The sequence below is a fragment of the Podarcis cretensis genome (assembly GCF_951804945.1).
Source record: "Podarcis cretensis genome assembly, chromosome: 16".
NCBI lineage: Eukaryota > Metazoa > Chordata > Lepidosauria > Squamata > Lacertidae > Podarcis > Podarcis cretensis.
The window spans coordinates 783,681-810,922 of record NC_137186.1 but is presented as its reverse complement, the minus strand read 5'-3'; the positions used below and the strand labels follow the sequence as shown (position 1 = coordinate 810,922).

Sequence of the window (27,242 nt, the reverse complement as noted above, 5' to 3'; positions counted from 1 at the left end):
TCTTCTTCACCCCCCTCCTTCTCTCTCTCTTTCTGTGCCAGGGGCATTCAGCAACCCTTCAAGAGTAACAAACTGCCCACACTGGGCCCACTGCCCATTTCCCAGGCCCGCTGGGTGGCATGAAGAAAGGAGGAAGCAAGCGGGGGGGGGGGATAATGGCAGGGAGCGAGTGGAGGCCGGGGGGGGGGGGGGGGCTACCAACTTGCCAATAAACAAATTGGTTGCAGACAGCTCCTGTGCCTGGAAGGGGCTGCTGGAAGCAGCAGGTGAATCTTTCTAATGGCATGGGCAGAAAAAACACACACTGGTTTAAGAGCATGGGGGGGGGGAGAGCCAGTTTTTTTTAAAAAAAAGTTTATAGGAACACAGGACTGCTTTGGAAGTTGGTTGTCAGGTGTGCATGCAGGAGCCAGGCCCTGGGACCAGTAGGGCTTTGCAGGACTGGGGTCTTCCTAAGTTTGTTCTGAAGAGGCAAGGTGTGGCCTCACAGGTGAGGCCGATTGGTAACTCACAGCACCTGGTGGCAAGAGCCAGGAAGGGATATAAGGTCAGCATTTCCCTTCGTTTCTTTGCCACAGCAAGACGTTTCCTGCCTTGCGTCTGACCCTTGGACCCATGGCTTCATGACTCCCTGCTCTCTGACCCTCGGACTCTTGGCTTCCTGGCTTCTGGACTCCCGTTTCTGCTCCCACCCTGCCATCTTGCCCCCGGTCCCGACGTCCCCTGCCGGGACTTCGCCCATGAACTGGACCGGGACATTGGTGGAGTCAACTTCACTGTTGGTTTCAAATGGAGGTTGGAGGGCCACCTGTCAGGTATTCTTAGGCTGTCATTTCTGCACTGCAGGGAGTTGGTTGGACCAGGTGACCCTTAGAAACACAGAATCGTAGAGTTGGAAGGGACCTCTGGTGGCCATCTAGTCCAGCCCCCTGCAAGGCAGGAATCTCAACTGAAGCATCCATGACAGATGGCCAGCCAACCTCTGCTTAAAAACCTCCAAGAAAGGAGAGCCCATTCTCTCATGGGAGTCCATTCCACTGTCGGAAAGTTTAGTCAGGACCTCCTTTATTGTAACTCGAATCCATTGGTTTGAGTCCTACCCACCTGAGCTAGAGCCTGGCTGCTGGATCAGGCCAAAGGGTGCCCCCCCCCCATTGTAATCCAGCATCCTGTCTCCACAGCAGTCAGCCAGATAGATGCCAGGGAGCAAGCCCACAAGCAAGACCTGAGCACAACAGCAGTGATTCCCAGCGGCTGGTATGCAGAGGCATGTACTGCATGCCACAGTGCAGGGAGAGCATAGCCGTTGACCTGAGCCATGCTTATTTCCTAGGGAAGGTGGAGTCTGGGGGAATGTGCAGCTTTGCCACTGAGTTTCTGCCATCTCTAGCAATGCAGATTCTCCATCTCTGCGCATTCTCTCACCTCCTCATGCACACAACTAAATCTTACAGGACTGTTAACAGAAGCAGCACCTTCCCACAGCAAACCCCAGTGAGCTCTTGTGTGGTGAGCTGGAGAGGGAGGAGACCACAGTCCAAAAGACAGCTAGGGCTCACCATGCACACTTGGCATAACCTACCTCACAGGGTTGTTGTGAGGATAAAAGGGGAGGCCATGAATATCACCCTGAGCAAATTTGAAGGTGGGTTAGGTTGTTTTCCTTTTTTTAAGTAATAAACTATTGGGTGATGTTCCTAGAGGCCCCTGCTGTATTTGATGCTCTGATCCAGAGAGGAAATCCTGTTGCTGTTGCTGTTGTTTATTTAGGCCTGGTATTTTTTAAAGCCGCCTCTCTGCCCTGAGGCACCCAAAGTGACACCATGACGATTAAAATTCAGCACAGCCCCATCGTGCAAATGTTCATGTGCATGCTGGATTTGTACTTAATACTGATATGCAGCTTCCAAATCTCCATGTTCAGCTCGTAGGATTCTTGTTGACATAATTTGCTAGTCTATGTGGAGTGCTGGGGGATTTGTGGCCTAGATTTGTCAGGAACAGGGGCAGGGGAGAGAGATTTGTGGAATTGTGGGTGGAAAAATAATTCTAGGTCATCTGAGGACTTACGAGACCCCAAACCCACTTTTAAATCCCGACTTGCAACATTAAAATTATTTCAGTGTGTGCATCCGTCTTTCGCTTTTTCTCCCTCTCTCTCTATCGCACGGGTGGCTAACCTGTGGCCCTCTAGATGTTGCTGGACCAGTTCCCACCATCCCTGGCTACCAGGACTGAGGGGAGCTGGACTCCCCTAACATCTGGAGGCTCCAGGTTAGCCACACCTGGTCTCAGGTGACCAGGCCCGGAGGAAGGGAAGACTCTTCCAATTCTGTGAGCAATTGGGGAATTGTCAGCACACATAATGTGTCAGGTCAGGAAGAGATGAAAAGTTGCATCTGATGAAATCAACGCTAACAGTGAATTAGACTGGAGTGGCGTCAAGCGTTTCCATATAATTCAGCACCATGTTCTCATTTTGAGGGGAGAGACTCCATCAGGCAAGGCCTCCTTCCACCTGCCTTGCTCCACCCTCTAGTCTCTGCTTCTCAATTTTTATTGTATTTTATGTACTGTGGCATGCCGTTGTTTTATTGATTATAGTTTAGAAATTATTTATTGTAACTGTTGAGTGGATTTCTGTTTAACTTTTATATGTTGATATTATTATTTTATGTTGTTGTTGTTTAGTTGTTTAGTCATTTCCGCCTCTTCATGACCCCCTGGACCAGAGCACACCAGGCCCTCCTGTCTTCCACTGCCTCCCTCATGTTTGTAGCTTTGAGAACACTGTCCCACCATCTCGTCCTCCGTCGTCCCCTTCTCCTTGTGCCCTCCATCTTTCCCAACATCAGGGTCTTTTCCAGGGAGTCTTCTCTTCTCATGAGGTGGCCAAAGTCTTGGAGCCTCAGCTTCAGGATCTGTCCTTCCAGTGAGCACTGAGGGCTGATTTCCTTCAGAATGGAGAGGTTTGATCTTCTTGCAGTCCATGGGACTCTCAAGAGTCTCCTCCAGCACCAGAATTCAAAAGCATCCATTCTTCGGCAATCAGCCTTCTTGATGGTCCAGCTCTCACTTCCATACATCACTACTGGGAAAACCAGAGCTTTTACTATATGGACCTTTGTTGGCAAGGTGATGTCTCTGCTTTTTAAGATGCTGTCTAGGTTTGTCATTGCTTTCCTCCCAAGAAGCAGACGTCTTTTAATTTCGTGGCTGCTGTCACCATCTGCAGTGATCATGGAGCCCAAGAAAGTAAAATCTCTCAGTGCCTCTATTTCTTCCCCTTCTATTTGCCAGGAGGTGATGGGACCATATTATTTTATACTACTCTAATAATTGTTGGATGCTACTTTTTGATGTAGGTTGCTTATTTTAAAGTTTTGTTTTATTATCACATTTTTGTATTGCATTAGATTGCTAGATCTTCAGCTTGTAAACCGCCTTGAGTATTGTAAGATAGAAAGATGGTATACAATTTTTTTTAAAAATGATGATGATGAAAAAAAGCCCACCACAAGATGTCAAATGGCTCTCACATGCTTGAGTTGCAGGTTCCTCTGAACATGGAGTTGCCATGATTAATAGACGCCTTTGCCTCTCAAGGAAATTGTAGCATCCCCTTTTAAAAGAAGCTTAAGAAAATGAAAACGGTGGTGGCATTGCCCCTAGTGCAGCCCACTGAAGGTCTTCTCACAATGCTTTTGCTTGTCCCAGACCACCAGACAATGCTCTAGATCAGAGCTTTCCAAACTTCTCATGTTGGTGACACACTTTTGAGACATGCACCATTTCGTGAGACCAGTAATTCAGTTTTACTAGCAAACCGGAGGTCAAACTAACCCCTTATAAGAGCATTTGGGCGACACACCTACACACTGCAGGAGTGGAGGAAGTCATGAAGGGCAAAGGATAAAATCCCTCTCTGTTGTGCCCAGTTTTCCACCTGCAACCTCCTCAGGGCAGCTTCCTGACTTTTGCATGGTAATATATTACATAACAAGTTCCCAAACGGTGGGATGCAGCAAGTGTTGGCAGGATGCAAAGGTGTTGAGAACAAAAATGACTATTAGGCTATCTGTGGAAAGGAATCAGCTGGGAATGCTTGAAATGGCATTTACTGAGAGGGGGAAATGGTAAAGGAGAAGGGCTTTTCCCCTTCTCATTTTTAAAGATTGTCTTTTCTTAGTAAACAAGCGACAACAGCCTAGTTCACTCTATGATCCTGTTTTCCACATGGCACCCAATATGGATTCTGAGGGGAGAGACAACAAGCTTCTCCTGTTGCTAATTTCCTTCTTCTCTCAAATGCACATACATTGTAGAGGAGGAGGAGGAGCTGAGGGGCGTTTTGTTACAATGAAGAGCAGAGGAAATTTTATTCAAAAAGCAGGATAATTTACTAGGAAAGAAGAAGCTGGGGTGGGGAGCCTGTTTTCAAGATGGCGTTTCCCCATTCAGTCCTTGGAGGCCATTTTACTTCTTTATCTCAGTTTAGGGAATTAGAAGGAAAAGAATGGGGAAATCCCTCAAGAAAACAGCAAGCTGTTACTTATATAATCTACTGGATACAATAAGAAACTGTGGAAAAACAACTGAAGTAAGGAAGCCTGTTGAAGGGAGGGAAGGAAGCATAGCCGTCAACTTTTCCCTTTTCTTGCAAGGAATCCTATTTGGAATAAGGGAATTTCCCTTAAAAAAAGGGAAACGTTGACAGCTATGGATGGAAGTCAAAGCTCGGCAGAGTGTGAGGAAAGAATGTGGGTAAATGACCGATAAATTTCACTGTATTTTGTTTGTATTAAAGGAAAAATCAACAAAAAGCATTTAAAAAAAGAAAGAAAACAGCAAGCTGATAGTGGACGGATTGTTTGGCCTTTTTCCAATTTATTTATATTACTATTTATCCACAAATGAGGCACATATTTGCTGAACTGGGCTTTGCTAAGAGTGTTTCCCTCACACACTCATGACTTGCGTGGCAATTTCACTTGATGGCTGAGGGAAAAGGTTGCCTTCCAGCGACCAAGAATGGCTTCCCTCAGCGCCCCTGGACTTCCTCCAGCAAGTTCCCTGCCTCCTTCCAGAGGCACGTGGTCGTGATTCTCCTGGGAACAAATTCCTTCAGCTTAGGGACACTCCATAATAAGCAAAAGAGGAAACGCTGCTTTTAAAAAGAAGACATTTCCTCAGGAAAGGGGACACAGAGGAGCTGGGTGGGATGGAGAGCAGCCTAACTTGACTTCATCTTCCTGCATCTCTGCAGAGCGGGATCCAGGCAACATGGCAGATCCTGAGGAGAGTTTAATTCCCAGACAGAAGGCAGCAGGATTGGCCATGCAAGCCCCCTCACTCAGTACAGATGGGAGAGGCAGAGGAAGGGGATTTTGCGGAGACTGAGGGGAAAAGGGGAATTCGGTTGAGGGGGGAAAAGTGAGGGGAATTCCTCAGGAAAACAGCAGCACAGTTCTAGAAGTTTCCAGGGTGCCTTTGCTTCCTGCTATTTTATCCACACTGTTGAAATAAAAAATTTAAGGTCATATATATATATATATATATATATGAATGATAAATGTTCATAAATGTACCAACCAAGCACATACATAGATGTGTGGACCACATGTCTGAAGCAGCGCAGGAAAACAGTCCTGAAACCATTTTGACTCCCAAACTGACCAAATGATTTCTCTGCAAGGTCAAGGAAAATGGAAAAGCCTCCCCATTGTCTTTTCTCTCACAAAAGGGCATGCCTGTGTGCAAATAGGGAGTGAGCCTGTGACCTGGCCCAGGAACTAAGTATTTATCATTACAAAAGACTGGCCAGGCTCCCCAGGCAATCCTATCAAGTGACCATTCAACAGGTAACCTGGCAGACAGGAGGGAAACAAAGCACTCAGATTTCTGCTGTAGACCGCCCTTTCTGTGATGTAGGTGTGATGTATGGAGGGGGGGTCTTGAGCTCCAGGGCAGGGAATTTAAAATGTCTATATAAGGGCGGACAGACCTGGGTTCAGGGTCCTCCTCCTTTCCTGCGTGTGAGGGGAGCACCCTCTTGCAACAGATCAATAAAGATCAGGCTTACAAGCTGCTTTGCTTCTCAGTATTCTCTGCTTGGCCTCTGTTTTTTCCTCCGGCCGATGGAGAACCCACAAAGGACTCTATAAGGGCTCTTGTGTTCCCCGTAAGGGAATAAGGGCAGATTTCCGTTTATTACGCTGTAGAGACAGGTAGATTCGATGGAGTATTTCCAAAAGGAAGGGAAGAGTTTCCTCCTTATAAAAAGCATTGCCAATTCTTAAGGCAGAAGCCTGGCCCTTAATGAACATGAACTAACTGCTAGAGGGAATCCTTTGGGGAGGTTGAAGGGGTGAAGACTCAGAAGCCATTTATAGAAGAGGAAAACTTTGTTGGGAGGAGATAAAAATTTGAGACTGCGATTTCTTAGGAAATAAGTAGAAGCGGCCTCGCTTCATGTTCCTTTATCTACAGAAAGGTTCAAAAAAGAATTCTGAGGGGAGGTTTTTCCCCACTCACAATGTGCCAGACCTCACTATTTTGTTCTCTCAGACGCCATTGAGAGGTAGCTGAGAGGGGTTTATTTTGTTGGACAAGAAGTGGTTTAAAAAATAAATAAATAGAGAGAGGCAGATTTCTCATAAAGAAGGAAGCGGGGGGCACCCTGTATTTATGGCAATATAGCTCCCTGTTCCTTGGAAGAAAGGCTGTTGTACATAAAGAAATAAATGCATCTGCAGAGTGGCTCCAATACAGTATATACGGTATATTCTGAGGGAAGGCTAGTTTCTAGCCAGGCTTCCTTCATGACTTGTGGAAAAGGCCATTTCCCCTAAATTCATGAGGGAAAACTGCACTCCAGGAAGGGAAACTCCCAGTGTTTCTGTAATCAGGAGAGAAATAATAACTATTTATTTTATTGTTATCATGATTTGCCGAAGAATTTCTTTGCTCTGTGCAAATAGTTTTCCTTTTCCTCTTGGTAAATGACATGCAAGCCCTTTTGTTCTAAAAGCAAGTCCATGAACGCTGAGGGCAGCCGTTGCTTGTAGATATGGACAAGCCCTTTCTCTGGGCTTAGAGACGTTTTGCAAATGGAGGGTTTTCTGTAGAAAGAGGGAAAACACCCTAGAAAGTACCCCAGCTTTCAAGGTGTCTGCAGGGCTGCTATTGACATCTCCGCACTGGTTCCAAAATGCAGTCTGAGGGGAGGCTAGTTCCCAGTCACATCGCATTAGGAGCCTCTGCAACTTTAATTTCTCTCACCCACTCATGCCTTGAGGAGGAAGGAAATACTCTGAGGTTGAGTAAGGACAAGGCCTGAGGGATGATGCAGCCAGTGCTTTAGTTGCATTTTTTTCACTACAAAAAGCTTGTTCCAGTAACCTCGCTGCATATCTGGATGGAAATAGCACATTGGGGGGAAGCATTCCTTGCTTTTATTTTATTTTATTTTATTTACTTGTACACTCAGTTGATCTTACACGCTGTGCAGAGAGAGATGTGCTGGAGGAAAGAGTGAGGGAGAGATGGGTGTGCAGCTGTGTAGAGGCTTAAAATGTTGAAGCAATTATTATCTGTTTTAGTATTTCAACGTTTGTATGTTTTAAAGTATGGTGGTTAATTTTTCTCGTATTTATTGTTTTGTCCTTTTGTAAACTGCTTTGATCTTACACGCATGGCGCTTATGTATAAGGGAGGAAGTAGCATGACCCAAAAGTCCATAAGAAGAGGAAATTATGGGTGGAATGAAGTTATATGGCTTTGGCAGAAATGTTATAAGGAACTAGGTACAGATAGATTGTTAATGTATTAAAGGGGAAAAAAATAAGGTTAGAATATGTTAAGATTAATTACAGGACAGAAAGCAGAGGAAGATGGAAAGGAATTGCTGAAACAGTTAATTGAAGTGGAATACAAAAAGGGAGGCGTGAGGAAGTCAATGAAACAAGTGAATGAAAGCTAAGATTGAAAATATTGGAAGTGTTTTTAATTGTTTTTGTTTTGTTTAGTTAATTCAATGTTTTACGTAGTGTTTTTGTTTTTGTATTGTATTATATTGATTTGTTTTAATTTTCTTTCTTTCTTTTTGTAATCTTTAAACTCTTAATAAATATTATTTTAAAAAAATAAAAAAATAAAAAAAGAAGAAGAGGAAATTATGATGATGAAGTAACTCCAAATAGTGCAAGAGCCTGATTTGTTGTGTCTCCCCTTCCAGGGCTACTGAGGAGAGGGAGGAGTTGTAAAAAGGACCAGAAGGTGCTCTAAACCCAGCAGCCCAAAGTATGCCATGCCCTAAGCCACAGATTTTTAGAATATACTGTATATTGTTGTTTAGTCGTTTAGTCGTGTCCGTCTCTTCGTGACCCCCTGGACCAGAGCACGCCAGGCACTCCTGTCTTCCACTGCCTCCCTCATGCTGGCACCTTCGAGAACACTGTCCAACCATCTCGTCCTCCATCGTCCCCTTCTCCTTGCACCCTCCATCTTTCCTAGCATCAGGGTCTTTTCCAGGGAGTCTTCTCTTCTCATGAGGGGGCCAAAGTCTTGGAGCCTCAGCTTCAGGATCTGTCCTTCCAATGAGCACTCAGGGCTGATTTCCTTCAGAATGGAGAGGTTGGATCTTCTTGCAGTCCATGGGACTCTCAAGAGTCTCCTCCAGCACCAGAATTCGAAAGCATCCATTATCCAGTGATCAGCCTTCTTTATGGTCCAGCTCTCACTTCCATACATCACTACTGGGAAAACCAGAGCTTTAGGACTGGAACTACCCCCTGCCTAAAACCCCAGAGGACCACCAGCAGTCACTGTGGAGAATCCTGAGCTGCTTCCGTACAGAATAATCATGTCTTCAGCACTCCAGATGTTTGTCATTTTCAAGTCAGTAACCTATTTTAAGCCAGTTATTGCACATGCTGGCAAATGCAATGCATCAAGTAACAATAGAGCAAGTAACTATTTATCCTCCTCCTCACTTTTTAAATTTGGGGTTTCGGAGCCTCTATGTAGGTCAGGCCCTTCTTGTAGTAATAAAATCTACGCTCAGATGCCTACGTTGACAGAAACACTTGTGGCCTGGTTAACACATGTTTGCTTTCTGCGTCCCCCATGCAGCCAATTAACTCAGTGTGCGCGCCTGTGTGTTTAAACATGTGTTTCGAACAGTTCCGATCTATTAACACGCCACAGTCGAGGCACACACACAGAGAGAAAGCCGCAACAGGAGGCTCAGCCCTTCATCTGCTTCTGAGGAAGTGGCTGTGCCTGGTGCTATCAGACCAGCTGTGCCTTCTTCTTCTTCCTTCTGTTTCACACCCCTCCCGGGACACGGCTTTACTCCTTGTTAAACCCGCTCCTGGGCAGGCTGTGGAAATAAGGAGATAAGAAGAGCCAAGGGGTCTAGCATCCTGTTCTCACAGAGGCCAACCAGATGTCTCTTTCCAGAAACGCACAGGCAGGGTTCAAGAGCACTCTCAGAAGCACCGCTGCCTGAGAGCCCAGCTGTCATGGCAAGTCTCTATCAATAGCTCTCCCCTCCCTGAATCCCCTTGGTCCTCTTTTAAAGCCATCCAGGTTGGTGGTGAAATAAAAAGAATTGAGGATGCTTTTGAATTCTGGTGCTGGAGGAGACTCTTGAGAGTCCCATGGACTGCAAGAAGATCCAACCTCTCCATTCTTCAGGAAATCAGCCCTGAGTGCTCCCTGGAAGGACGAATCCTGAAGCTGAGGCTCTAAGACTTTGGCCACTTCCTGAGAAGAGAAGACTCCCTGGAAAAGACCCTGATGCTGGGAAAGATGGAGGGCACAAGGAGAAGGGGACGACAGAGGATGAGATGGTGGGACAGCGTTCTCGAAGCTACCAGCATGAGGGAGGCAGTGGAAGACAGGAGGGCCTGGCGTGCTCTGGTCCAGGGGGTCACAAAGAGGCGGACACGACTCAACGACTAAACAACAACAACATATATAATAAATGTTCATAAATGTACCAAGCAAACACGTATAATAATAATAATAATAATAATAATAATAATAATAATAATAAAATTTATTTATTTCCTGCCCTCCCCAGCCGAAGCCGGGCTCAGGGCAGCTAACAATGTATGGGCCACATGTCTGAGGCAGCACAGGAGAGTAGCCCTGGAGCCATTTTGGCTCCCAAACTGACCAAATGTTTTCTCTGCAAGGTCAAGGAAAATGGAAAAGCCTCCCCATTGTCTTTTCCTTCACAAATCCTGTCTTAAGGGTATGTCCGTCTGTGTTTGAATAGGGTGGGCCTGTGACCTGGCTCAGGAACTAAATATTTATCATTACAAAAGACTGGCCAGGCTCCCCAGGGTATCCAATCAAGTGAGCATTAATAGGTAACCTGCCAGACAGGAGATAAACAACGCACTCAGATTTCTGCTGTAGACCGCCCTTTCTGTGATGTAGGTGTGATGTTTCTGGGGTGGTCTTGGACTCCAGGGCGGGCAATTTAAAAAGTCTATATAAGGGCGGGCACACCTGGGTTCAGGGTCCTCCTCCTTTCCTGAGTGTGAGGGGAGCACCCTGTTGCAACAGATCAATAAAGATCAGGCTTACTAGTAGCTTTGCTTCTCAATATTCTCTGCTTGGCCTCTGTTATTTTCTCTGACCGATGGAGAACCTGCAAAGGACTCTATAAGGGCTCTTGTGTCCCCCGTAAGGGAATAAGGGCAGATTTTCGTTTATTACAGTGGCCATCACTGCTTCCAGTGGGAGGGAGTTCCACAGTTCAACTATGCACTGTGTCTGACAAAATACTTTCTTTAATCTGTCCTGGCTCTTCCAACGAAAGATGGGCCACTGACAGAAGCAGCTTGTAGGATGTGTAATCTTGTACGAGGTACACAAAGGCTGCAAAACGAATCTGTGTGTCAGCAACCACAGTCGATGTAACATATGGTAAAACGGCAGCCCTATCTAGGTTTACAGCGATGGTGATAAGAATACGGCTTGCTATCACGGCTTGTTATCAAAGCAAGTGACATAATCATTGCCCATTATCATGTGAATGAGGTTCTTTTTGTGAAGCTGCCTGCAGGATCAGCAGTAGAGCTTGCTGCTACCCTCAGCTGGCTGGGGCACTTCTCTTTTTATTGCAGATCTTTTAACAGGGTTTGCATCCTGACCCCCAAGTGTGTGTGGGGGGGCACTCTAAGACTAATCCTATTTTAAGGCCATCCAAATTGGGGGCTGTCACTGCCTCCTGTGGAAATGAGTTTCATAGTCTAATTAAGCACTACAGGGCCCCTGAAAGTCAGAGCAGGAATATATTAATCTTCAAGGGAGGGGAGTACCTTGCAAATATAGCAGCCCTATCAATAATTATTGTCTTATCCAGACCTCTCCTTCTTTCTTGGTCCACAGCCTGGATTTTACACCTCCCCTTTCCTCCTCCTCCTCCAACAGCTTCTTCTTCTTCTTCTTCTTCTTCTTCTTCTTCTTCTTCTGTGATCCCTCGTAGCCGAGTAAGATTTTCTTCCATAAGCACAGTTTTAACAATGAGTCCGTAAGTGACTGTGGAGGCCAATTCTGGATCCGCACGTCCTTCCACAGTGGGGACATTGGTTTCCAGGTGGGAGTTGATCACGGTGTGGATTTGCGAAGCTTGCCTTCCTCTTGGCACGTTTCTCCCTTGCGTCCTGAGTTCGAGTGTCTTCAAAGCCCATGACACCTTTGGTCAACTGGAGCGCTCTCATGCCAGTGTTTCCCAGTTGTCGGTGTTTATACTACATTTTTTAAGATTTGCCTTGAGACAGTCTTTGAACCTCTTTTGTTGACCACCAGCATTACGCTTTCCATTTTTAAATTTGGAATAGAGTAGTTGCTTTGGAAGACGATCATCAGGCATCCGTACAACATGACCAGTCCAACGAAGTTGGATCACTTTGACACTGGTGATCTTTGCTTCTTCCAGTACACTGGTATTAGTGTCTTCCCAAGTGATGTGTACAATTTTTTTGGAAACACCGTTGGTGGAATCTTTTGATGAGTTGGAGAAGGCGTTTATAAGTGGTCCATGTTTCACAAGCAGACAGTAGGGTTCTTAGTACAACTTCCAACAGCACCCTGCTCTCAGAGACCAACAGTTTCTGAATGGGGGGATTTCTAAGCACCTCTGAGCTACCCTCCCTCAGCTCCTGCAAAGGATTCCGTAGCATTAATTAATGGAGACACCATCCATCTCCCATGGGAAAGGAAGGTCAGGAGGGGAGGAGAGTCACCAGCGAAGGAGGATATAAACAGACATCAGCGCTCACACAGGGGACAGTCTGTAATTGCTCTCACCAGCTAAAGCGAGTTGCAAATCGGAAGTGTCCTGGCTCAGCTCATTTAATTTGAGAGATACCAATGTTTCCGAGTCACATAAGAGGCCTTGTATGTTGTTTTTGATGTGGAGCAAAATATTCTTGCATGCTCAATTACTTAGCATCCATTTAGTTAACTTGGTCCGGAGCCAGAAATGTTGTGGGCGGAGGGAACATTGTGAGTCAATGGAAAACAGTAAAAGACAGATACAAATTGTCTTACGCGACTGGATAATTTAATTTTAAAGAACCTTATTTAATTTGTTTGAGAGCTTCAAGTCATTTGCCTGTGGACTGGCCTCAGACTTAAAAGGGTGATAATAATAGCAGTCATAGGGAATTCTCAGTAGGGAATTGTTTTTGAAAATGCCCCACACCCCTTAAAAAGAACTACCTAAGAATCCATCATCGATCATTTGCCAGGTTCTCAGAGAGTAAAAGACTTCGCAATGGGCTATTTGAAAAATATTTTAAACCTTGGCCAGGCAGGTTGCTAGAACGATGCCACATGCAATGATGTCCAGGAGATAATTTTGTATCCAGCCTTAAATCCAAAAGCCTAACGTTGGTGAGGAATTGAGTTGCTCGCGTGTGGCTCCCTGTAAGGATCCCTTTTGCAGTTCTAGTTCTTGGTTTGCAGTTCTAGTTTTTCGAGATGGATAATGAGAATTCTGCACATTTCAAAGGGAGGCAGACAATCAAACACACTGTCCTGATAGGGCAATTTTTTCCCCCTTTTCAGTTAAAATTAAGTGTAAATTGGCTTTTCTAGTTTGGCTTTCTCAATTTCATTGTAAAGTAGAGCAGCCACTGAGAGGATCTGGAAGAATTAAGCCTCTCTCTGTCTGTCTGTTTCTCTGCTGGCCTGTAAGTTTCCCACCAGCTGGTGGGGGCTTTTTGGAAAAGATGCAAAAACAGGCCTGCAAGGGATTTTGGGTGACAAATTTCAGAGCTTTAAAATTTGCATCCTCAGAAGCAAGGAAGATTCTGCTGCAATAAACCCATTTTAGACTTTAATAATGTGCCGCAAGACTCTCATGCACACTCTCTTCTTTTAATAAGGCATTTGGTGAGTTTCTAAACTTAGAAGTCCACAAAGGAGATGATGATGCATTAAATTCCTCCATGCTTTACACACTCTCTCTCTCGCTCTCTCTTTTGGGACCGAAACAGCTGCTTCCATGACTTGCAAAGGCCCCCAAAGTCATGAGCAAAACTCAATCGAAGTACGGTATCTCATTTCCCCTCCATGAACCAAGCTTTCTGTGGCTAATTGCTGCGCCTTTTCCTTCCCACGGCTGTGTCACTGTTACAAACCCGTCCATAAGGAAGCTGCTTTATACTGAGTCAGACCATTGGTCCATCTTGCTCAGCACTGTCTACACCATGAGTAGGCAAACTAAGGCCCAGGGTCCAGATCCGGCCCAATCGCCTTCTAAATCCGGCCCGCGGACGGTCCAGGAAACAGCATATTTTTACATGAGTAGAATGTGTGCTTTTATTAAAAATGCCTATCTGGGTTATTTGTGGCGCATAGGAATTGGTTCATTTTATTTTTATTTTCAAAATATAGTCCGCCCCCCCCCCCAAGGTCTGAGGAACAGTGGACCGGCCCCCTGCTGAAAAGGTTTGCTGGCCCCTGGTCTACACTGCCTAGCAACCGCTCTCCAGGGTTTCAGGCAAGGGAGTCTTTCTCACCTGAAGATGCCACCAGGAACTGAACCCAGGACCTTCTGTGTGCAAATCAGATGTTCCCCCGCTGAGCCACAGCTCTTCCCCCATGCTTCTGAGTGGCAAAGGAAATGCAATACATAGCCACCAGCTAGGTGGCTTACAGGGCTTGCTAAATTGTTTGCAGCATCAGAGAGTGCTGGGGAGTGATGCTCTGTCCATGGACAAGTTTTGGACCCAGCCTAACTGTCTTATTATTATTTATTGAATTTATATACCGTCCTATACCCAGAGGTCTCATAAAAGGTCAAGGGACCCCTGACCGTTAGGTCCAGTCGTGGCCGACTCTGGGGTTGCGGCGCTCATCTCGCTTTACTGGCCGAGGGAGCCTGCGTACAGCTTCCGGGTCATGTGGCCAGCATGACTAAGCCGCTTCTGGCGAACCAGAGCAGTGCACGGATATGCCATTTACCTTCCCACCGGAGCAGTACCTATTTATCTACTTGCACTTTGACATGCTTTCAAACTGCTAGGTTGGCAGGAGCAGGGACCGAGCAATGGGAGCTCACCCCATCGTGGGGATTCGAACCACTGACCTTCTGATCAACAAGCCCTAGGCTCTGTAGTTTAACCCACAGCTCCACCTACGTCCCTATACCCAGAGGTCTCATACATACTCTTTTTTTATTGGCCACAATACAGTGGTACCTTGATACTCAAACGGCTTTGCTCCTGAACAAATCGGCTCCCGAACGCCGCAAACCCGGAACTGAGTGTTCCGGTTTGTGAACATTTTTCGGAAGCCGAACGTCCGATGCGGCTCCTGCAGGAAGCTCCTGCAGCCAATCAGAAGCTGCACCTTGGTTTTTGAACGGTTTTGGGAGTCGAACGAACTCCCTGAGTGGATTAAGTTCGAGAACCAAGGTACCACTGTAGTCCCCAAAATTCTTTATCATATTTAGCGTGCACAGTGTGTTGTCTGTCTTTTGATTCCCCTCACAACACAGCCGCGATTATATGTCCATTTTCCGGTTGGTAAGATGGTTTATTAAGAACTGTGCTTTGTTCCAGCACCTGTGAACAAGGTCCCCTCCCCACAGCACATTTAGAACACATAGCTCTGCCCCCCCAATAATCCTTAAGCCCTGTAGCTTATCCCTAGCAGAGCTGCAATTCTCAGCACCCTTAACAAACTACAGACCCCAGAATACTTTGGGTGTGCGTGTGTGTGCACACTGTGCTTTAAATGTCCTGTGTGGACGTAACCCAAGTCCTTTTATTATGGGGTGTGTGGGGAGGCAACCCTCACAGGCTCAACACCAAGGAGCAGCCAGCAAATGGGAAGACTCAACAAGGCATTTGGAATTTTTTAAAAAACAAAACCAAATTGGCCTCCATTCATGGCTCATATGCAAAGCAGTTCATCAATATGCATGAGGGGGTTCATTCATGAAAAGAAGTTGTTTTGCATACACAGCAGCTGGGCTGCAAAGCAGGGAGGGAGAAGAATTGTGATGAGAGCAATTATTTTTCCCTGTGTCCTGCCAAGAATATTTTCTCACAGACTCGAGAGAAAAGAAGGAAAGCTGGAGTTGGGGGTGGGAGGGTAGGGAAATAGGAGCTTTCATAGCTTAGGTTGAATATAATCTCCCTTCCCTCCTGACATCATAATTGTCACCACCACTGCTGCCATTAAAGTAATAAGAAGAGCCTGCAGGATCAGGCCAAAGGGGCCCAATCCTAATTCAGCATCCTTTTTCCACAGTGGCCAAGCATTTGCCTCAATGGGAAGACCACAAGAAGGACCTGAGAGCACCATGACAGTTTCCAGGAACTGGTACTCAGAAGCATCACTGCCTCTGATTTTGGAACAATTAAAAATGCACGATCTTCTGTAGCTGAATGTCTTTAGCAAGAGTCTGCATGGGTTGTTTGTTTCTTTCTTTGTTTGCTTTTCTTTTGCTCTTGTGATTAGAGCAGGCAAATGGGTAAAGAACTGGGAGTTGGTTCCCAAATCACACAGGACAGTCAATATAATTTCTACAAAAGGGGGGGGGGGTATAAAAGCTGCACCCATTTTGCAGACAAGAACTCCAGAACACAAGAAGAGCCTGCTGGATTAGGCCAAGGAGAGCCCACAGAGTCCATCGTCCTGCTCTCACAGAGGTCAACCGGGTGCCCCAAAGGGATTTGAGGACAAGAGGACTCTCCTCCCCTCCTGCGGGTTCCCAGCAATTGGTGTTCAGAGGTATTTGGGCAGGGGTAGGCAACCTAAAGCCCATGGGCCATAAGTGGCCCACAGGGTCATGTATCCGGCCCATGAGCCGCTTCCAAACTGAGCCACCTGCTCAGCAAGTCCCCGCGCGCTGCGCTAAACCGGCGGAGCATGGCGCAGGGACTCGCTTCCACGGTGCCAGAAATTGCGTCTGTGTGTGCTCATATGCCGAAAACCATATCTGCGCAGATGCTGACACCGACAATTGTGTCTGCGCAGACCCAGACACCGGAAATTGCAGCCACACGCACTCGTGCACACTCCAGCCCATGGAGGGATCTCTCCTGAAGTGAACCAGACCAGGCGAGGTAAACCTTACCAACCCCTGTACAGTGGTACCTCGGGTTACAGACGCTTCAGGTTACAGACTCCGCTAACCCAGAAATAGTACCTCAGGTTAAGAACTTTGCTTCAGGATGAGAACAGAACTTGTGCTCTGGCAGCACGGTGGCAGCAGGAGGCCCCATGAGCTAAAGTGGTGCTTCAGGTTAAGAACAGTTTCAGGTTAAGAACGGATCTCCGGAACGAATTAAGTACATAACCAGAGGTACCATTGTATTAGGGTTTCTGACTGTGGAAGGCAGGGCAGAACCATATGTGCCCAGAGAAGGAGGCTAGGCAGACAACCAGTAGCAAGAGGGGAAGTTTGGAGACCAGTCGCAAAGAAGATTTGTCTGTGGGCATGTGTGTGTGTGTGTGTGTGTGTGTGTGTGTGTGTGTGAGAGAGAGAGAGAGAGAGAGAGAGAGATGGGGATTTTGCAAATGCAAAGGCAGATAATAGACCCTGTTAAATAGAGAATGATGGGTTGAAATGAGGCTGGGGATTTAACTGACACATGAATAGTTAGGTGGGTGGAGAGGGGTGGGACAAAAGCCAGCATGTCACGTGGGGCTCCAGTCGTTCTCTGCCTTGGACCCCCTTTCCCACTTCGGCATTCGGAGAGTGAATTTAAAACTGCTAGTCCCAAATTGCACACCAAAGGAACGTTAAGAACTGCCCTGTCAGGATCAGGCCAGCGACCCTACTAGCCCAGCATCCTGTTCCCAGAGGGGCCAACCGGATGCCTGTGGGGAACACAAGCAGGATTCGGGCGCAAGAGCAACTCTCCCCTCCTGTTCAGTTTCCAGCAAATGGTACTAGTAAAGGATGGGGGGTGCAAGGCCAGAAATTAAGAGTGTGCATAAAGTGGAGACGGGGTGGGGTGGGATAAGGAGCAGTGCAGCCAGGATGGGGAGGAGGGGAAGGAAAGTGATACAGCGTGAGTTTATAGGAGCAAGAGAAATCACCATGGCAACAGCTAAGCTTGACATGGTTATGGCTCTCACTTCTGCTTTGCCTTTCCTTCTCTCCCTTTCGTCTCTCAACTCAAAGCACATCTCCTTTCCAATTAAATCTGAAGTCCTGAGGAGTCAGGGACATTGTCGGATCACAACTCCCATCATCATCATCGTCGTCGTCTCTGAGCACTGGACCTACTGGTGGAGATCGGGGGCCAACATCTGGAAGGCGACAGATGTTCCCCATCTTTATTTCTCCCACTGACTGCAGGATGGGTGTGGAAGCAGTTTTAAAACGCCAAAAGTCAAGAACATAAGAAGAGACTGCTGGGTCAGGCCAACAGCCCGTCCAGCCCAGCGTCCTCTTCTCAGACTGGTCACTCAGGTGCCCTAAAGAGAAACCAGCAGGAAGAATTAGGGCACAATGGCCATTCTCCCCTCCAGCAACTGTATTCAGAGGTGTCAGAGCTGCCCGAGGTCCCAGCTCACAAAGGACCAACGCCAGTCCGTTGTTATGTACAAAAGTCTTTATTGAAACGCAGTTTCGATTTCAAAGCTGCGGCGTGCAGCCCTACGTCTTAAACCCTAGACCGCTGAAGCTCCGTCTGAATCTCCTCCCCCCAGACACCAGTTTAAGACTCTAGCCTTGCTCCACCTCTTCCTTTGCTCTTTCCTCCTCTGGGTCCGCCTGTCCACTGGGGTCTTGTCCTTTCTAGACTCTTCTGACGCTGAATCCCCTGAGTCTTCCCCCTGCCTCCGGCGGGCTTTAGGACCTGGTTCCCAATTCGGGCTTTCTGCTGTCCCACGCACCTGTACATTTGAACTTGGCGCGCGCGCCCAGCCGGCCACCTTTCTCCTGACCGTTACACTGCTCCTGTCACTGCTTCCCCCTTCGGGGGGCTAGTTGGATCTGACTTCCCCTCCGTTCCCTCACTCTGCGATGGAGGCGTGGTCAGCCCTGACTCATCTTCTCTCCCTACTGGAGGGGACGCTGGCCCTGATACATGGGACTCTTCCCCCCCGCTACACTCTGGTGGGGAAGCTGGTCCTGATTTCCAGCTGCTGGTTTGTGAGTCCCCACTGGCCCCTTGCTTCTGGTGCGTCCCCCCTGGGACCCCCCTTGCCCTGGCCATCGGCGCCCCCCTCTGGGAATCTTCTGATTCGCTGGAGAAGCTCATGGAATCTCTCGGGCCACTTTCATACTCCCCTACGCTGCCCTCAGATTCTTCCCCTTCGCTCTCCGTTTCCTCTCTCCCCTGTGCCTCTGCTCCTGAGCCCCTGACAAGAGGCAATGCTGCTTGCAATGTGCAGGCATCGTGGCTATTGCTATTACTTTTTATTGTTGTTGTTGTTGTTGTTTAATTTCTATGCTGCCCTTCATCCGAAAATCACAGTTTTATAATATTAAAACACAAACATGCCATGATACCAAACAAAAACCATACCCCCACAGTTTAAAAGGCCATTGTTTGTTTAATTAGCCAAAGGCCTGGGAGAAGAGCAATGTTTTTGCACCTAAATATATGTAATGCTACTGGGGAGAGAATTGCACAAACAGGGAGCCACAACAGGAAGGGCCCTGCATTCTCCATGAATTTGCCTAACCCTCTCTTAAAGCCGCCCAGATTGGTGGCTATTCACGGCTTCCTGTGGGAGAGAGTTTAATAGTTTAACTATGTTCTGCGTGGAAAAAAATCACTTTCTTTTCTCCCAAATCTCCCAGCATTCAGCCTCATTGGATAGTCACAAGATCATAGATCCAGCAGGGCAGAAGCAATTAAACATCTCTACTGATCACTGCTAACTAAGATCATGGCCACTGGTCCCATCACCTCCTGGCAAATAGAAGGGGAAGAAATGGAGGCAGTGAGAGATTTTACTTTCTTGGGCTCCGTGATCACTGCAGATGAAATTAAAAGACGCCTGCTTCTTGGGAGAAAAGCAATGACAAACCTAGACAGCATCTTAAAAAGCAGAGACATCACCTTGCCAACAAAGGTCCATATAGTAAAAGCTATGGTTTTCCCAATAATGATGTATGGAAGTGAGAGCTGGACCATAAAGAAGGCTGATCGCCGAAGAATGGATGCTTTTGAATTCTGGTGCTGGAGGAGACTCTTGAGAGTCCCATGGACTGCAAGAAGATCCAACCGATCAATTCTTAAGGAAATCAGCCCTGAGTGCTCACTGGAAAGACAGATTGTGAAGCTGAGGCTCCAAGACTTTGGCCACCTCATGAGAAGAGAAGACTCCATGGAAAAGACCCTGATGCTGGGAAAGATGGAGGGCACAAGGAGAAGGGGACGACAGAGGACGAGATGGTGGGACAGTGTTCTCGAAGCTACTAAAATGAGGGAGGCAGTGGAAGACAGGAGGGCCTGGCGTGCTCTGGTCCAGGGGGTCATGAAGAGTCGGATACGACTAAACGACTCAACAACAACAACAACAACAACAACTGGTCTGTTATGGTAGACACCAAGCCAACCCACCCCACCCACTTTTTCTGCTGAGGATGGCAAGGCAGAGCATCATGCGCATTGCAGAAGGTCGGACTAGATGACTCTTTGTGCCCCTTCCAACTCTATAGTTCTGTTTCCCTAGTCCGGTTGTAGTGACAGCACACCTGGTCAAAGGGCCAAATTTTGGCTCTCTTGCAGCAAGGGCACCTAAGGGAGAACAGCTCCCCTGTATCATAGTTCAAAAAAACTTCCACCATAAAGCTAAGAAACCCTCTTTCCGTCCTTGGCCCACCCCTGTAGCCGAGTCCTTGGCCTTCGTCTCTGGGGCAGGGGTCTCCCCTTGGCCTTATCTGGAGGGCGAAGACCTCTGACCTTTCTCCATGAAGCAGTAATTTAATCTGAGACACAATATGACTGTTAAACAAGCCGGCCTTTGACCCCTCTGCCTGACACCCTTCCCCATTACAATCGGCAACCCCCCCTCCGGTCTTTCCCCCAAACAGTGGCCTCTCTATCTGTCAAAGTGCGGAGTGGTCAGTTTTCCTAACCCCTTGGCTGCTATGGGCTTGCCAGGGCTTTGAGGGTGCCTAACAAGATCGCCCTCTTTCCTAAGCGGCCAGGCGTCCGCACGCGGTCACTGAGGCACAAGCCGGACTGAAAGCAAAGAAAATCACAAACCAGGCTACGGAACAAAAAGCGTCATTTACCACTGAGGAAGCCACGAGTCTTGAGGACTAACAAATTGATTTTGCCATGCATTTTCCTGAAGCCAGGGGTGGTTTAATCCAACACAAGATTGTTTAAATGTTGTGTTATCACTTCCAAGGGATGCTGACAGTAAAGGTAGGGAATGAAGGCTTAATAATAATAATAATAATAATAATAATAATAATCACCACCACCATCATCTTCTAGACCAGGGGTTGGCAAAGTTTTTGTGGCTTGGGCCGGTTCATGGTCCCGCAGACGTCGCAGTGGGCTGGAGTGTGTGTGCACACACACATGCATGAGCAAACACTATTTCGCGGAGGAGGTGTACACAGCTTCCTATTGGTTGCAGGAGCTTCCTGCAGCCAGTGGAAAGCTGGCCAGTGTCACGGACGGCGGTCCTCGCTCTCCTCTGTGCCGGTTTAGTGCAGCGCACGGGAGCCAACCGAGTGGGCAGCGGGGGTCCCCAAGTGGGTGGTGGGGGTCCATGGGCCAGTTAAACGACCCCCATTGGCCGCTTGTGGCCCATGGGCCTTAGGTTGGCGACCCCTGTTGTAGACATTCAACATGTCACTATTAGTTTATAAAGCCCATAACTTGGGACCAGTTAACCGGCAAGATCGCCTTACTCCAAATGCGCCCACTCAACCGCTTTGATTTGTGGAACCAGAACTGCTTTGGTAAGATACCAATTTTCTAGTGCAGCCGCACCTACACTTTGGAACTCCCTGCCTACTGACTCTTTTTGGTGCCTGTTAGAAACATTTTTGTTTAGACAAGCCTTAGGAATGCCGGTGTGTTTTGGGGCATTTTTAAAAGTTGTTTTTTATTAGTAATTTCAACATAACATTTTATCCCCGCTCCCCAAAATATAATATAGAATATAGAAAAATATAGAATGCCGATGTGTGTTTTAATCTGTTTCTAGTTTTTTATATAAAAATGATTAATAGTTGTTTTTACCGATAATTTTCTTGTTTTATTCTGTTAGTAAACTGCTTTGAGTTTTGTTTTGTTTTGTTTTGTTTGTTACAATCAAGCAGTGTATACACATTTTATGAAACCTAAATGAGAGGGCACTGCACTGGCTATGCGAAACTAAGCCAGACGGAGCCGATATCTACTCCTCCCAAGGAACCTTTCATATTTCCCTATCCCTCAAAGATGCCATCTCAAAAAGAGCCTTCCTCCTGTCCGCTCCTCAGTCCGTCAGCCTGCTTAGCATGTTACCATGAGAGCTGCCAGTCACTCCGCAACAAGATGACCCATTTGGACTAGACTCCTCACGTAAGATGTTTGTGACAGCTGCAAGTAGGCGAGAGGGAGAGGGAGGCAGAAGCCAGGAGAGGAAGGTGCTTCCTTCACAGGCTGGGGTGCGGTGCAGCCCCCCACCCCACAAACTACCCCAGGATGTCACTGCAGGAACTGGGATTCAGGAAACCCGCTTGCAGCACAAGGAGACAGCTTTGGGTCTTGTCCCCTCCCCAGTTTCCTTCCTCCCTCCCTCAGGCCTCATCCTGTCTTTGTCCAGTTCCCTTGTTCTCTCTCTCTCCCTCTCCATTGCTACCCACAGGTGCCAGGTGGGAAAAGAAGAGAGAGGGGGGTGTAGGTTGAGACCCCCCTTTAAAAAACCCCCATTAAGAACAGGAGGCGGGAGGCCAGCTTTGTTTGTGTGTTTAATCTCGCAGCTCTCAAGCACTCTAATAAATTTCCGAGGCTTCGTTTTCATGACATTTTGAAACCCCTGGGATTAGCTAGGCTTGTTTGCATCTTGCCTCTGAGGAAATCTGGGGCAGGAGGCAGGCCGTGCCAATGGCAACGCAGACCCCTTGCTGCCCTAAAGCGCCTGTTTCTCATTCACAGCTCATTTCCACAAATGTGCCCAGTTCTTTGCCGTATCCTATTAGACACCAGGGTGAAGTGTCTGGCACACTCTGATTCTGGCAACTTTCCCCGTGGCGGTCTCTGTGCACCTTGAGTTTTGGTCCATTCCTTATCTCTGCTGTTTTCTGCTTTGTGAGTGCTGTTTACGCTCACAATGGCCCTGTGAGGTAGGCCTGGCCAAGAGAAACCAGAAGGAGGCACTGCAGCTGGATTCCCCTCGTCCAAATTCATCATCGTAAGAAGATAAGAAGAGTCTGCTGGGTCAGGCCAAAGGGGGTCCATCTAGTCCAGCCTCCTGTTCTCACAGTGGCCAACCAGATGCCCAGTTCCCTTTCACAGCCATCTTAAGTTCGGGGCCTCCTGCAACAGTGAGTTCCATCGGTTAACTCTGTGCTGCATGAAGAAAGACTTCCTTGTAATCTCTGAAAACCTCCTGGAAGGAAGGAAAAAATAACTCCAGGAACAACAGACGGGACTGCCAGAGTTTGATTCAAGACAGAGGCGGCCCCCGAGTGCAAGCAGGCAGGCCCCCAGAATCTTCTACTGTTGCCCAGATCTCCAGCCAACAACCAGAACTTTCACCTCTCTGCAAAACCAGCCTGAGCTTTCTTTGACCTCACCCCATTCCTAGCTAACCCATTATTTTTCCTTAATAAGAGTCACACTTCCTCTCCTCCGCCCGTCATTAAAATTAGAAACTTGGGAAATGCTATGTAGTCGTATTAGGTCCAGTCGTGGCCGACTGGGGTTGCAACACTCATCTCGCTTTATTGGCTGAGGGAGCCGGCGTACAGCTTCCAGGTCATGTGGCCAGCATGACTAATCCGCTTCTGGCGAACCAGAGCAGCGCATGGATACACCATTTACCTTCCCACCGGAGCAGTACCTATTTATCTACTTGCACTTTGACATGCTTTCAAACTGCTAGGTTGGCAGGAGCAACGGGAGCTCACCCCATCACAGGGATTCGAACCGCCGACCTTCTGATTGGCAAGCCCTAGGCTCAGTGGTTTAACCCACAGCGCCACCCATGTCCCTCAATATGTTAATACTGCCCTGTAATTCTCGTGGAATCAGTGCCATCAGAGAGCCAGTGGGGTGTAGCGGTGAGAGTTTCGGACTACGACTTGAGAGAGCAGGGTTCGAATCTCTGCTCAACCATGAAGTTCACTGGGTGCCTTTGGGCCAGTGCCTGCCTCCCTGCCTAACCTGCCTCCCAGGGTTGTGTTGTGGGTGATTTATTCAGGAGGCGAGACAAGCCATATATGCCACCTCGAGCATCTTTGAGAAAGAAAAAGTTGGGATAGAAATGCATGAAATACTAAAATAAAAATATGCAAGGCAGGAACATTTTAAAAGGTGTGCAGCATCAGGGCTGCATGTAGCAGAATTTAGGCAGGTGAGAGAGAAGGGGTTGTATATGCCCCACCCCAGTCCAACACGCTCTGAATGTATGCTTGCGGCAAGCCCTAAGTTTCAACAGAGAGGCATTCCTTTTTGCTCATCCTGTTTTCGGACTCTTAAAAATAAAACAGACCAAGCCCCCTCCTCTGCGACGTCGGTTCCCCAGACACAGCCGAGCAAAGCGATCTGATGGGAAGCTGGGCGCACCGAGAGCCATGCTTCCGCTTTCTGGGGCTGGCTTGGTGCCAGGCGGCAGGCATCTTTCAGTTCTGCACAGCTGGGCTGTTAAAAGATGGGCTCCTTCCCAGAGAGAGAGAGAGAGAGAGAATGCTTCATGTGCGTATGCACACACACACACACACACACACACACACACACACACAACTCCCTGCTCAGAATTCCTTTCCCAACAGATGTGGAGCATTTCAGCCCAACCCCAGAGCAGAGATCCCAGCATTCTGCAAAGGGAAAGGAACAGCAAGTTCACATTTCCTATACACAGATGGGAATCGCATCAGGGCTTTTTTATGCACTAGAGTCTCTTCTTCCCCGGGGGGGGGGGGGGGGGTCCTTCTTTATTCCTTCCACAGTTCCTTTTACCCGCCTTTATTTATTTATTTTTCTACTTTTAGCTTTTGCACCTTTCACTCTCCTTGCTTTTGCAGCCGCAAGCCCATCTCCTGCACCCTGGGCCTGCACCCTGGCAGTTTCCTTCTGTCCTCTCGCAACCCCCCCCCCTCTCCACTCCCCACCTCTGGAAATGCAACGGAATGTCCGGTTGGCTGCTGTGAAGCCACTGGGGTGTGTGCAAAAGAGAGAGAGAGAGGGGGGAATATTCAGGGATGGAACAAAGGCGAGGCAGGACAGGGGGGGTACCAGTGTAAGTGCCCAAACAATAGCCCTTTTGTCCAGCTCGCCCCAGCACCCAAATCCCGAGACAATGGCAAGCGGCTGGCTGATGGTGCTGACACCCAGAGACAGACGCAATTCAGAAGATATGCTGAATGGTCCAGCTGTTTTCCACCCTGGCTACTGAGGGAGGGGGATGTTGCTGGGGGAGGAGTAGGAAAGAGTGTGTGTGTGTGTGTGTGTGTGTGTGTGTGTGTGCGCGCGCGCGCGCGCCCAGGCCAGCTCAGGAATGAGGGATGCAAGCAAGATAGCTGGGCCACGACTCAAAATGGCAATTCTGGGTTCCCTAGAGCAGCTGCAGGCTTGTAGAATCTGCTTTGTTGTTTGCAAGAGAATCTCAGGATCCACCAACCCGAGCCAGGTGCAAAAGACATACTGTGCATCCTTAAAAACAACAACAATCCCAAATGAAGCCCAGAAATTTGTTTTGAGCACAAGAAGACGAATGGAACTCACAATCCTTAAAAAAAACCAAACCACTCCTGGTTACCCCTCAAGCGTTCTTCATTTCAGCAGTATAATTTGCAGGTGTGGGGAGAAAATGATTATTTTTGTCGCTACTCTTATTAAACAAGTGGAAGTCAGGCATCCTTGCTGGTCAGCTTCAACCTGGGGATCAACCGGTTTTTCTGCCAGCCTCTGCCCTTGGGGTTTTCTGCAAGCTTTTAGGGGGTGATGAGGCTGCCTTGAAAGCAGGCTACGACCTGCTGGATTTCAAGTTCCTTGAATGCAACATGTAAAACTTGCACACTTCTCCTTGGTTCCCCTCTGCTCCCCCCAATATGTCTGGACCTGTCCAGAAGAGCATCTGTGTGACATCACCTCTGCCACTTCCCTCAAACCCCTTTTCCACAAAGCCTTCTGCAACAAAACCCAAGTGCGTGCAATAATTCAATCTGCCTGGATTGTGTAGTGCAGGAGTGGAGAAGCCTCAGGCCTTGGGCCCAAATGTGGCCCTCAAGACCTTTCTGCCTGGCCCTTTCAGCTCTACCCAGACTACACATGCATAACTTTATCTATATGCAGCCTTCCTATGGTTAAAAGCATGCTCAAGGTGGCTTACAACATAAAAGAAACATAATTACAAAGATAAAAAGCTGTCATGGACAACAGGTGAAGCATCAAAAGGTACACAACCCAACTGAAACGATTTCCATATAATTCACAACAACATCTAATATAAAAATACAAAATAATAATAATATCAATAACAAGAACAACAACAACGAAAAACAATACTGTTCAGCAGCCTCAGCTTTTGTAGATGGAGTCCGTCCAGGTCCCACCCTCCCAGGCCAAGTGGGAAGGTCTTCCAGGTCTCACACCCCTCTCTGGTTCTGCTGTGGATTCTTCTTGAGTGTTTCTGTCTAGCTACCATGTGTCCTTGAGCTCAGATTGTGCTTCTGGCATTACGGAGGGATGCAGGAGTAAATTGAGATGTCTTGCTCCGAGCACTTTCGCTCCCGGCCCCACCCACCCCTGGCCTCCAGCCCCCAGGCTGCCAAAGGCATTTCCCGCCACCTGCTAGAGTCCAAGTCCCTCAAGGCAGAGAGCTGCCCTATTGCACAAAGTGCCATATGTACATTGATGGCACAATATTAAAAAATCCCGCAGCAACTGCCTTCTTGTGAGGACGTAGGAATCTGCCTGATCCTTCCTGTAGTCCACCAGTGTCTCCTCAGAGTAGCAGTGGCTCTGCAAAGCACCTGCCAGGCCTGCAAAAATCACACCGGGCCAGACCAGAGAGGCTCCCTGGCCTTCTGCATCCCATGCACCCTGAGCAGGGTCCCTGCCCCAAATACTGTTCAAAGTCGCCAAGAGGGTGGTGAGCTCAAAAGCATAACACCCAGAACATGGAGCTGCCTGTGGCAACATGGACAGAATGCCAAGGCACAATGCAACCTGCAACTTTATTCTTATTATTCCCACCCATCCGAATGGGTTGCTCCAGCCACTCTGGGCAGCTTCCAACAGAATATAAAAATACAACTTGACTTCCTGCTACTCTGTCCTGGAAAGAGATGCTTTCGGTTGCACTTTTGAGCTGAGCATCAATGGACTCTTAACTCTCAGCGCTTTCCTCCAAGGCTATTCCCCCGAAAGTCAGCCTGTGTATGAGGAACGAAAAACCAGAAAAGTATGGGCCCCGCCCGCCCTCCCCGGTAAAGCTTGGCTTCCTCTTTGATTCTAAACATCACAAAGATCAGCACAGGAGTTTCTCCAGAGTGGGCTGAAGCAACACCCATGGAAATGAATAACACTGAATTGGAAAGGAAAGGAATTTATCGTGGAGGATAAGGCTAGCAA

At 47.7% G+C, this 27,242-nt stretch overlaps 2 protein-coding genes across 2 annotated transcripts in view; one reads left to right on the top strand and one right to left on the bottom strand.

Moving 5' to 3' along the window:
• Positions 1-27,242, bottom strand: part of PEA15 (proliferation and apoptosis adaptor protein 15) — a 60,812-nt gene that overhangs the window by 22,354 nt on the left and 11,216 nt on the right. The window lies entirely within an intron of this gene.
• Positions 3,120-27,242, top strand: part of LOC307205600 (uncharacterized protein) — a 286,408-nt gene continuing 262,285 nt past the window's right edge. Inside the window, exon 1 of the mRNA XM_079958208.1 lies at positions 3,120-3,135. The gene's annotated coding sequence lies outside the window, so the exon portion shown is untranslated. The remainder of the gene's footprint in view (positions 3,136-27,242) is intronic.